The sequence below is a fragment of the Palaemon carinicauda genome, chromosome 22 (genome assembly GCF_036898095.1).
Source record: "Palaemon carinicauda isolate YSFRI2023 chromosome 22, ASM3689809v2, whole genome shotgun sequence".
NCBI lineage: Eukaryota > Metazoa > Arthropoda > Malacostraca > Decapoda > Palaemonidae > Palaemon > Palaemon carinicauda.
Window position 1 is genome coordinate 68,018,008 of NC_090746.1, and position 12,500 is coordinate 68,030,507.

General features: G+C 37.8%; 1 protein-coding gene across 1 annotated transcript in view; it reads left to right on the forward strand.

Annotated features, from left to right (window-relative positions):
- The window catches only part of LOC137615930 (uncharacterized), a 229,388-nt gene that overhangs the window by 24,787 nt on the left and 192,101 nt on the right, over positions 1 to 12,500 (forward strand). The window lies entirely within an intron of this gene.

The window sequence follows — 12,500 nt, forward strand, 5'->3', positions numbered from 1 at the left end:
TCCTTTTTTTAGCTTGATGTCTTCGACGATTTCACCGAATTCATTTTCTTGTCTCTTTTGCTGCTCTCCTTATTTATTCCCTCGTTAATCATCTACCTTTTCTGTTTGTCATTATTTTCTTCTATTTGTTCCATCTCTTATGTTTTTCTCGTCGGTGTCTAGTACCTATTATCCCTTTTTCTTCTGTCCATAATCATCATCTATGTGTATCCTGGTCATATGATTTCTTTTTCCTATCCCTGTCATTTATCGCCATTGTTTCCTTTGCATTTTTCTTTCTTCACCCGATTGTATTTATCATCCTTCTTTCCTCCTCTTCCTCATTCCTTTACCTCCTATCTAGTTAATTTCTTCATGTCGTTTTCTTCCTATTTCGTAGCATGATTTATTCTACTTTTTCTATTTATCCTTGACATGATTTGTCTCCTTTCCTTCAATATACTCTGTATTTTTTGGTCCCTTTTGTTTTCCTTGTTTCTCTTCGTCTTCTTGATCTTTATATTCTATCTCATTCTTCTCTACAGTTTCATATTCTGTTGTGACATTATCCCTCAAGTTCATATATGTGATTAATCTTATCTACATCATTTCCATTCGTTCTTTGGTCTGGGCATTTATTAATTTACTTTCTCATTTCTCTTGATAATTTTCCTCATCTTCCTCCCTCATTTCAATCAATTATTTTCCTCATCTTCGAAATTTTTATCTCATTTCTGGTCCTCGTCTGCCTCAGTTCCTTTGACGCCTTTTTGTGAGTAATATACTTCATTAACCAGCCATTGCTCTCTCTCTCTCTCTCTCTCTCTCTCTCTCTCTCTCTCTCTCTCTCTCGCTGATGACATTCATTTGCACACGTTCTTAATTACTGTTCTCCTACTGAATATTTACCTTTTTCTAATCCTGGGCTAAATGAACAAGGATGGGTAGGCTCCACTCCTTTTTCCTCTAATTTCTTTCTCCCAAATACTAGCGTCAAGTGCCATAAGGTACTATGATGACGGGATATTTTCCAGCTTAGCACCCTGAAGGGAATACCTTTTAAAGATATCCTGAAAACCTATTTATAATATTGTTATATCGATTTTTGTATAGCAGTATTTTTGTTATAACCTATACCTGTATAAACGTAGTCTTATTTGGAACAACTAGTAAGAATGCTCACTATAGTGGAATTTTGTTAAAATGGCTCCATGGGTCAGTAAGTTAATACATACTGTAAATAGGACTATATATACATATACATATAAAATCGTATATATATATATATATATATATATATATATACATATGTATGTGTGTGTGTGTGTATAAATTGTAGAACTCAAGAGAATCTTATAACGTCAGCAAAGACGCTTTTATTTTTCTTCTACGATCACCTTTATCATTTCCATCGGTGTTCTTACTCCTGTCTTTCTCCTTATTTTATCCATATATCGTCCCCTCTCGCCATTCTTCCTTCCATACATAAACTCTGCAAACCCATAGCATTGTTTGCAACAGTTTTACTCTTCCTTCATTCCCGTTCTACTCCTGATAGGTAACGTAATTCTAAGATGATTATTTTTGAGCGAAATTGGTATGAAATGGATGGCTCCATAGCAGGGGTTCAGAGTAGTAAGGTGGAATATATAGAAAAAAGATGTCTCAACATAAGCTTGTTCGTGTAACCTTGTGGCCAGAATCTGAACCACATTATTTAGAAGTGTGAAGGGTAAATATGAATTCTAATTTTTTCCTGTTCCGCCATACTTCCATTAGCTGTGTTTTCACCCTGTTTGTCCCCCTGCACTCTACTTCATCCATAGCATTATAAGCCCTCGGCTGTCTATCAAAGAAAATAAATTCCCTCTGCGCTCTCTCTCTCTCTCTCCTCTCTCTCTCTCTCTCTCTCTCTCTCTTGTTCACATTAACTCTATAGGTAGCTGTAATTCTTCATTGCACAATAGAAAGGATATTCTCTGTCCATGTACATTTTATTTTTATTGTGCTCCTATCTTTAAATGTATATTTATAATCATTGGGTGGCGTTGTTAAACAACCATGAAAGGTTGTACCTTTATGGACTTTTTGTGATTTGTGTTGCGAATAATTAGAATTTATAGAGACCATGGAGGATGGAGGCGATAGGGAAAATAACAGTTGAGTGTTGCAAGTAATTAGAATTTATATGAGAGAGAGAGAGAGAGAGAGAGAGAGAGAGAGAGAGAGAGAGAGCGAGAGATAGTGTGTGTGTGTGTATGTGTGTGTTACACAAATAGATATACATATGCGAACCAAGCAAATCTCCGTCGTATAACTCGACTGGAATATATGAGAGAGATAAGCACAAAACGCCAAGTGGCACCTCCTTCCAATAAGGCCAGGCCAGATGGTATCAAACACGCCCTGTTTAACGCTATTTCGACTCATATGACACAAGGCCATCTCCCTCAGCGCCTCCGGCCGGAGAATATCTGATACCGAGGATCATCGTCGGGATTTGGGTTAGTAAAGGGCGAACTACCATTATCCCCTTCCCCCAAAAACGGCCAACCCCCTTCCCCTGCTTTTAAGGGGGGAGGGGGAAGTTAAAGGAGACGTGAGAAAGACCCTGTAGGTCTACCACGATTTTTTTTAAAGCAGATACCGTGATAGGCCTTTGGCTCTGTCGGTCAGGTAGATGGAATTGGGTGGAAATACATGGGGAGAGTTTCATTTTGGGCTGAATTAGAATTTGACGTAATAGTGTGTACATGTATATATATACATATATATATATATATATATATATACTGTATACATAATATATATATATATGTATATTTATATATGATATATATATGTATATATATATATATGTATATATATATATATATATATATATATCTTTATCTTTACATATACATATACACATCTTTTCTCTATCAAATTTCTCTTTCATATAAAATCTTGCAACTTTTTCTTATCAAAACCATTTCCTCCTTCCAGTTTTCTTATGTCATCTCTTCCTCCTATTTTCCTTTTTATTTCTCTCTCTCTCTCTCTCTCTCTCTCTCTCTCTCTCTCTCTCTCTTTACGGTGTTCTTTCCCTGCATCTCACACCTGGATGTTAAATTTGTCACCATATTTCGCGCGAATTAAACTAAGGAAATTTTTCATCATCTCATTTAGCTTCTGGGTCCATGGCCGCTCTCCCCTTGGGGAGATGAGGGTGAGGGAAGGGGTGACCCCTTGCGCTTCTCAGGTTAGGGAACGGATGGAGGCTGCCGAGGAAGGGGATAAAGGTGGAAGAGGAGGAGGAGGAGGGGAAAGATGAAGAATTAGAGGGATAAGAAGGGGGATAATAAAATGATAGGAGGGAAAAAGAACAGTTAATGGAAAGACTATTATGTTAAAAAAGGATTCGCAAACCATAGACCTTTTGGGTAATTGAAACCAAAAGATATGTGTGTGCGTGTATATATATATATATATATATATGTGTGTGTGTGTGTATACATTATATATAAACATAAACACACACACACACACATATATATATATATATATTTATGTATATATAAGTATATATATACTTGAAATACTTGAATATATGTGTATATATATATTGTATACACACACACACACACACACACACATATATATATATATATATATATGTATATATATATACATACACATATAAATATCGTGCTCACATTTGGAAAATTGGAAAAGAGTATATGAGATCTAAAGCTAGAAGAACGACATTTAGAAGGCACGGGACGTTTGTGTAACATGTTGATAGTTGGATGTCAAGAAACATGCGTCGATGTCCAGTGTTGCTATTTTTTGTAAATTTCATTCATTAAATATAACTTCCTGTGGGAATACATCGTAGATGTGGTGTGTAATGTTTCTCTACTTCAAGTGTTTTATCTAAGAGATTTTGTCATCAACTCAATTGGGCTTGAGTATACTATCAAACAAGATAACTCTGACCCAAAAATACTAGAGATACTCTAATGGCTACTCCTGGTCGTAGCTTGGTTGGAAGAAGGGGGATGGATGCTGATCAAATGCACATATGGTCGGTCTCTAGTTATCCTGTCCCTTTTAGCATGAATAATAGAAAAAAAGAACTCTGCGGGATGCATCGAACCATTGAATATGGAAAGATAACTATTGATTAGAACAAGTGTGGAGGAAAATATGTGGTAAGTAATAGTAACCAATGAAATGTATTTATAGAAACATTACACCCTCTCCGTATTTTAGTCATGGTGTCTCCAGTGGGGAAGCCTTGGTATTATGGTTTGGGAAGCTCTAAATCTAGTGTGTTGCATCTGTCAGAAATGTGTTAGTTACAGTTTCTGATTCCAGAGGTCTTTTTAATATATATATATATATATATATATATACACTCATATACACGCACATTATATATACACACAAAACAACTAGAACAATTACAGCCGTTTCTAGTCCACTACATGACAAAGGACTCGGACATGTCCTTAGTAATGTGAAGAAATCATGAAAGCTGACATGTGACGAACATAAAATATGTATTATAGCCACGAAAGGAAAAGCAAAAAGACTTAATTTGTCTTGCGTTTGGCCATTTTCATTACCACGTTTGCCACTGCGGTTTGGTGATGGTGGGAGACTTAGTCTGATTGCTCACAGCAAACCCACCTTACATAGTATGGGTGTTCCTGACTATTACAGCTTCGCTGATCATGGCAATACACAAACCCTTTCACTACGTTAAGTATCCCCACTCAGAAAGGGACCCTCTATCAACGAAAGCTTATAGCGGGGATGATAAACAACACGGTGTGTTTAGGACTTTAGGATGTGGCCTGGTTGTTGAGTATCGGGGGGGGGGCGGTTATGCTAAAAGACAGATGGAGGGAGGAGGACGTGTTTAGCTCCAGGAAGATAAATTATCGTATCTTTGGTGCAGATGGCTTTGCATACCCGGGCAGGTAGCAGGTGTGGAAGAGGAAACACCAGAGCTGAGAGAGAATTCTTAGCAAGCTGAAATTAGATTGATAGTAGGATATTGATTTTACGTTTTTTGTGTGATATGAAAGAAATATCTTAAATACAATACTCAGGGGAGAGAGAGAGAGAGAGAGAGAGAGAGAGAGAGAGAGAGAGAGAGAGATTCTCAGCAACCTGAGGTTACGTTGAAAGTAGGATATTAATAATATAATTGTACATGGTACACGAGATGGAACGAATTAGTTTAATCATGAGAGAGAGAGAGAGAGAGAGAGAGAGAGAGAGAGAGAGAGAGAGAGAGATTCTCAGCAACCTGAGGTTACGTTGAAAGTAGGATATTAATAATATAATTGTACATGGTACACGAGATGGGAACGAATTAGTTTAAATCATGAGAGAGAGAGAGAGAGAGAGAGAGAGAGAGAGAGAGAAGAGAGAGAGAGAGAGAGAGAGAGAGAGAGAGAGAGAGAGGAGTTACAAGGTTTTTGGATTTTTGGATATCTCAGACTTTTTGTCCATCCGAGGAGACTATTTGCTCTTTGAGAGAGAGAGAGAGAGAGAGAGAGAGAGAGAGAGAGAGAGTGGGGGGGGAAAGCGGCTAGTTAACTACTATGGCTAATATATCATAAGCGTCATAACATGCCTGTCCTAACTACCATCTCACCTACCCCGTCCGCTGTGCTCCATGGAAGTGGATCGAAACCCCATATCCTGTCTTGTCAGATCGTCACTTCCGGCAAAGGCAGGCGACTTCGGCAGCACGTAGGATGCGCTGTTTGCCGAGAATGTTTGGTGGATAAATATTTTCGACTGGCCTGATTGTGCCCTGATGTCGCACGCTGTCTTGGCCTGTTTGTTGAAGGTATTTGCCGTTGGCATTTTATTTGACACCAACGGGTTTTGAAACGATAGTATGAGATACCGCCCGTAAGCGTTTATGGAGTAGGGCGATACGAGTGTTTGCTTCGATTGTATGCTAATGAAGCTTTATTGGGCGTTGGGGGTTATCAGCGTACATTAGAGCTCTCTTCGGCGGGTGGTTATGGCTACTCCATTATTGGGGTATGGGGGGGGGGGGTGCAGAATTTGGGGGAATTTGATGCGATTTTGTAGAATTGCATTTTGGTTGGTCCTTTCGTGTATTGTGGGGATATCCTACTTGGTGAAAGGGTTTGTGTATCGCAGTGATCAACAAAGTCCTACTAGTCATGGCCACCCATACTAGGTTGCTTTGCTGAGAGCGCTGTGAGCGATCAGACGAAAATTTCCTCCCAATCACCAATCCGCACTGACCAGAGTGGTGATGAAAACTGGCTAAACCCCAGATATGAGTAAAGACATGTCGAGGTCTTTGTCCTGCACTGGACTAGAAACGGCAGGATTTGTTGTTGTGCTATTTGCGGCGTTCTGCAAATTGAGTCTTGACTTTTTTTATAACAGAAGTAATTATTATTATTTTTTTTTTTTTTTTTGAGGAAGAAAGGAAACTTGTGGTCATCTACCGATTGGAGTTCCTCGTATCACCCGCCGAAGCATTGCCTCTCAACGTAGATTTATTATCCAATCGATGTGTTAAATACGCTGGCGATTATGAAAGCTGACGCGCTAGATTCTTACTGGCAAACCCCTGCGCTAATACTTGATTTTTTTATTATTAATTTTAAATTGTTGTTATACCTGTCTTATTCCAAGTAACGATTTGGAACAAGAACCTGTTTTATAAGTCCAGGATAATTTAGCATTGAAAAAGCATATTCAATAAATTCCTTAGAGTAACCTGTTTTTAGGTTTTTGTATGTTTGCCAAATTTCATTTTCAGTTTACAAAAATAATGTCAAATGCAGAAGAATTGATTACAATATGCTGTTACACTTTCTTAAGCGTAGCCTTTTCTTAGCCTCTGTGCTCTTCCCGGGATGCCTCCCACCACAATTCTCGTAGCTCATTTCGTTTGCCCCTTTTCTTTGATATTTACTCTTGTCTCAATTTGCGCAAACCTGAGGTTTAGCCGTTGAATGTGTTCATTTTCAAAATTGGAATAATAGGCAAGTCTAGTTTTCTTTTAAATTTGAAAACTAACATTCTTACACAGTGACAGAGAAAACACAAGTAAATCTGGAAACATATTTGGGCGATCAACTGTCAGCTTGGTCAACAGATCTATTAAATATGCTTCGAAGCTGCTTTATATGAGACATACTTACTTTACTTTACTTTGATGGCTGCTTTTCCGGTCCCATGCAGCAGGGGAACCCCACTCTCTACAGGACCTCCACTGTTGTTTTACCTTATTCGTTCAGAGTATTTAACGTTTCATGTCTCGTATTCTTCATCTACTGTTAAATTGCCACTGTCAAAAGACTTATGAAATGAGAAAGTCTTCAGTTTCCTCTTGAAAGCCTTAGTGTCTTCAATCATTCGAATGTTTCGTAGGAGATTATTATATATTCTCGGGGCCGCATATTTAAAGGCTCTAGAGCCTAAAGTAGACATATATCTAGGTTTCAACAGTTTGAATTCATCTGTAACTATTCTCGTGACGACACGATTTGTTGGCTGCGCAATATGCAGCAATTCTCTTAAGTATTTTGGACGCCTGGGTTTGATAACTTGGTGGGTTATTGTACATATTTTAGATTTAATCCTCGCTTTAATCGGCAGCCAGTGTAAATCAATTAGTAAACTATTCGTTAAAAAACCTAATTTGATCTATACAGGCTCATATTGTTAGTAATATTGATACTAATGGCAACGAAAGACTGTCTTTGCCTGCCTGTAAAGGTCAGGTAAGCTGTAATTTGGAATAGTAAAGTAAAGAGAGTAAGCTCCTATCTTATAAGACTAGTCTTACCCAATTCTTCAAATTTTTAGAAAAAGTAAATTCTTATGCTTTGCTCTAATTAAAAAGTCTCATTTCCGTTATTGGATGAAGAATTTGAGTGTATAACCTTCGCTATTTTAATAGGAGAATCTTCTCCTTGTGTTTATCTGGCCTCGGCTTAATGCAGTTTTGGTGTGAATTAAGAATTTGTATCTTGGTATAATATATGATTTCATTCTCAATTACGCTAACTGGTTATGAGGTAACATGTGAAAATAGTCATTGATTACATTATTAATAATTGACATTCTGCTTTCATTAGTATGTTATTGAATTGTTTATTCTCTTCAATCTCTCTGCTGGAAAATTACCTTTTTGAATTCTCTCATATTAATGATAGAACAATTTAATTGATATTAATAATAATTCTTGTGTCTATTCCATATTAAATATGTATTTAATATACATGGGATGACGCTATAGGTATATATTACTAGCATATTATTTTAATCTTCTATGAAAACTCTGTAAAGAAATCACCCCATTTGTGTTTGCGTAGATCAATTTCCTGTCCCCTTCTGCTATATGTCAAGATCACTTCTACTTAAGATGTGCGTTCATTGGCGGAGGTCTTACCTCTTGAACAGCCCCTCTTTATCCGGTATTATGAGAAAGCGAATCACAGTTTCAGCTCTCAAATGTCATATCACTTCCGCCAAGAAGAGGAGGGTCCAAGGAGCAGGCGTAAACAAACCCTTTTCAGCCCAAATAAAGTCCTAAGGGGAGAGAGAGAGAGAGAGAGAGAGAGAGAGAGAGAGAGAGAAATTTCTTCTTTCCAATCTTGTAGATAGGACGTACTGAAAGGAGGGAGGCTTGTCTGAATTGTCAGTTTGGTTTGAGATAACTTCAGTTGTATTACTCTGTCCAGAAGGAATTCCTCGTTTGTTCGTTTGTTTGATTTGACATAAGTATTAAACAATGATCTTAAGGAATTGAGAGAGAGAGAGAGAGAGAGAGAGAGAGAGAGAGAGATCAAAACCTTTAGCACTTTGTGGTTTTATATGTTCATTATAAGCCAGTATAACTTTTACAAATAAGAAAGTAGGGAATGTGATTTTTTTTTTTATAATTCACTGTTTTTTTAAGTAGAAGATATTCCTCTCCATTTTCTATCTTTCTATTCACATCTTTTCTATGCACCTTTTCTTTCCCATTTTGTCTCATTCTCTTCTCGCATTTCCCCTTTCCTCTCTTCCCGTCGTCCTTTCCTCCTGTTAATGAAAAGGGAAAGACCTACTAAGGAGGTAATCAAGTTATCGATTTCCACTATCGATCGAAGTAGTTACTTGCCGTTACACACTGCTCGTTAAGGGGTTGGAGTAGGGGACAGGGGACTAGGCTCCCGTTCAGTGCACTACATACCCCCCGGCCCTCATCAGCTGCACCCACTTTCCAGCTTTTCACTGTACCACCATAACTGCGTCCTTTTTTTCATCTTGCTGTTCAATTGCAGGACTTGCACATCCAACCTGAATGGCCTCCCTGGTTCCAATCGAAGTATTTAGAAACCCCTGGATCTTCTGATTAATGGGTCTTCTTTTTACCCAAGTGTGACCTTGGTATTATTGATTCCTTTGAAGTGGAGAGAGAGAGAGAGAGAGAGAGAGAGAGAGAGAGAGAGAGAGATGGTACTTTGGGGTACGTTACTTTTTTTTATCGTATTTTACTTGAACTTAATTTTCTTTTGTTAAATCGTGTATACCCATAAACACGTTCAGATTGGTTCTTTTCAACAATATAAATGTTCTCGGTTTAGTTCTCTAAATACAAAAAATAGATACAATGAAAAACAGTTGATAACTTTTAGTAAGATACGATAAAAGTATTAAATCATTATAATAGAAGTTATCGGAATGTTAATTTTAAACGCCATTATTTAATGGATCTCTGTGAGTGAGTCTACCTTAACCTGAGGAAAGAATTTGCGTATCGCCATGATCAGCAAAAGTTCTACTAGTCATGGCCACCCATACTAGGTTGGTTTGCTGTGAACGATCAGACGAAAATCTCCCACCATCAGCAATCAAGCGTTGTGGTAAAGTCTGGCCTTACCCTAGATATTATTTGACTGTTTGGGCCTTTTGTCCTATAGTGAACTGAAAACGGCTGCATTTGTTACTGTCGTTGTAGTTGCTTATAGAGTAATACCGATAAAAGTACAGTAATCAACTCAACATTGGAGCTTTAAGAGTTATATTACCGTAACTTTAGATGGTACATCATAATATCTTGAAGAGCGCGTATTTATTTTACCCTTTATGAAAACGTAAATTCACAATATCTTTATTACAAATACCATTTGGCACCAGAAGGTATGACGACATTGTACTCGGACGCAACTGGTAGCTGTGCTGGCATGGAAGTGAATCGAAGGAAAATGTTCTATTTATGTGTCGCGTGATCTCTTCTCTGCTTCTCATCCGATATATCGGCCCTCGACGTTAGCGATCACGTAACCGGCAAGCAAAGGCATCCGATAACTCAATCCTGTCAGCTATAGTGCTTTAGTGCAGAGGCTGATGGCACAGAGAAACCTTCTCGGTCATTTTAATTGGTAGAAGAAAATGAGATTGGGTGTGCCAGTTTAATGTTTTTTCCTTGTAGACTACAGCCTACCATATGTATTCTCTGCTTTTTGCTGTGGCTTGAAATTTGTGCGTTTTATTAACAGGCTGTGGTTTATATATAAATATATTTAGTGTATATATATATATATATATATATATATATATTCCCTTCTGAGTAGGCATACCTTAAAGTGGTGAAAGAGTTTGTGTATCGCTATGATCAGCAAAGCTGTACTAGTCATGGCCACCTATACAAAGTTGGTTTGCTGTGAGCGATCAGAGTAAAATCTCCAACCCTCACCAATCCGCACTGGCCAGCATAGTGATGAAAACTGGCCAAACCCCAGACATAACCAAGGATATGTCTGTGGCCTGTGTTCTGAAATGGAATAGAAACGGCTGTGCATTTGTTGAGCAAAAATAATATGTACCATTGTTTGACAAAGTAAGCGTGATCTAGTTTCAAATTATACAATTGCTTATGAAAAATTGGCTTTTGTCTACAAGGTAATGCATAGTTAATTACATCTAGTATAACTTTTTTTTTTTTTGCCGAACATCGGTACATGCTATATTTGCTCACGCGCTGCATTGGGTTCTATGACCCCACTGCTGCCCATTACCGTATCTATAACAAAATAGAAGCATAAATAAGACCAATTTATATTACCAAAACTCTGATTTTAGGTCAACCACTTTCTCTAGGTAGGTCTAAATATAGGCTCCGAGCGCAGAGCTTTGGTGCCATTATAGATACTCCTTTGAAAGAAAGAATACATTTATGGGTGTGGATTGCGTCATCGACTGGCAGCTGTTATGTTACGCACGCTGGGCTCCAAAACACAACCGTTTCGTAAATATTGATCGATGTTCATTTGTTTTCGAATCCAGTGACTCACGAGACTGCCGCTGCTACTCACTGCCTTTGTCCGAATGCTTTCAGCTTCGGTCACGGCTTGGTCATGCTCGAATTTAATTGCGAAATATTTGCATTTCAGGGAAAAAATTATAGTAAATAATATGTTTGAGTTTTTAAATGGCATATTATCATTATGAAATGGTATTAATAGCAAATAAATGAATTTTATCTTATGTTAGCGGTCATCCACCGACATTTTTGAAGAAAAAACATCCGGACGTTGCGTAGTCTTTCGTCGCCCGAAACAAAGAGCTAAAGGGGATATTCTGGGGACTTGGCGATTTGATTTATTGCATCTGCTGACATGGAAGATTCTGTCATACAGCCCAAACATCGTATCATGTGGCGTTTATGCAATCAGGAGGTACTGTCAGAAAGAAAATACCGATGGTTGATTTTATAGATATGGATGACTTTCCACCATGACAAATGGCCTGGCTAGTGGATAGCCTAAAGTTATTCCAGATGGCATTGGGGTTTCATGTGGAAGCAAATTGTCTATTGGGAACTTTTGACATATGTTTTATAGCTTGTACAATCTTCTGTGTTCCTTTTTATCTATTCGACATGGTGTTTGTCTTCATGTCATTTCAACTGCTAAGAAGTACTGAAGGTCAATAATGAGGAAATATTTTTGATGTTGTGGAGGTGAATAGACGAAGTATAGTCTTAATGGATGTATGATGAAATGTATTTCAAGACTTGAGAGAGAGAGAGAGAGAGAGAGAGAGAGAGAGAGAGAGAGAGAGAGAGTGAGTTTAGATTTAAGTTTTCTTATCAAAATATGATTGAATGTAAATGCAAAATAAGATTTGTTTAATTCATATGCATCTTCCTGTTTATAATGAACAAGGGAAAGGCTCTCAAATTTTCCGTTTCGTATATTTCCCCCTTTTCAATAAATGCAGACCATGGTTCATCTCTTGTTACTCTGAAAATGCATTTTTCTCTCTCTTCAGGTGAGTTGGCGTTTTGGGGTCGAAGGCCGTTACAAGATGTCCCAGTAAATGGGTAAGTGGTACGACATTCTCTCTTGGGATTGTTGATGGAGTGCGTTCTCTTTGGGGGATTGTTGACAAGGTGCGTTCTCTCCCATCATGAATTACTTATTAACTTTCCCAATTTTTGACTAGGGCTAATCGTAATTTGTTTTAATAAACAAGTA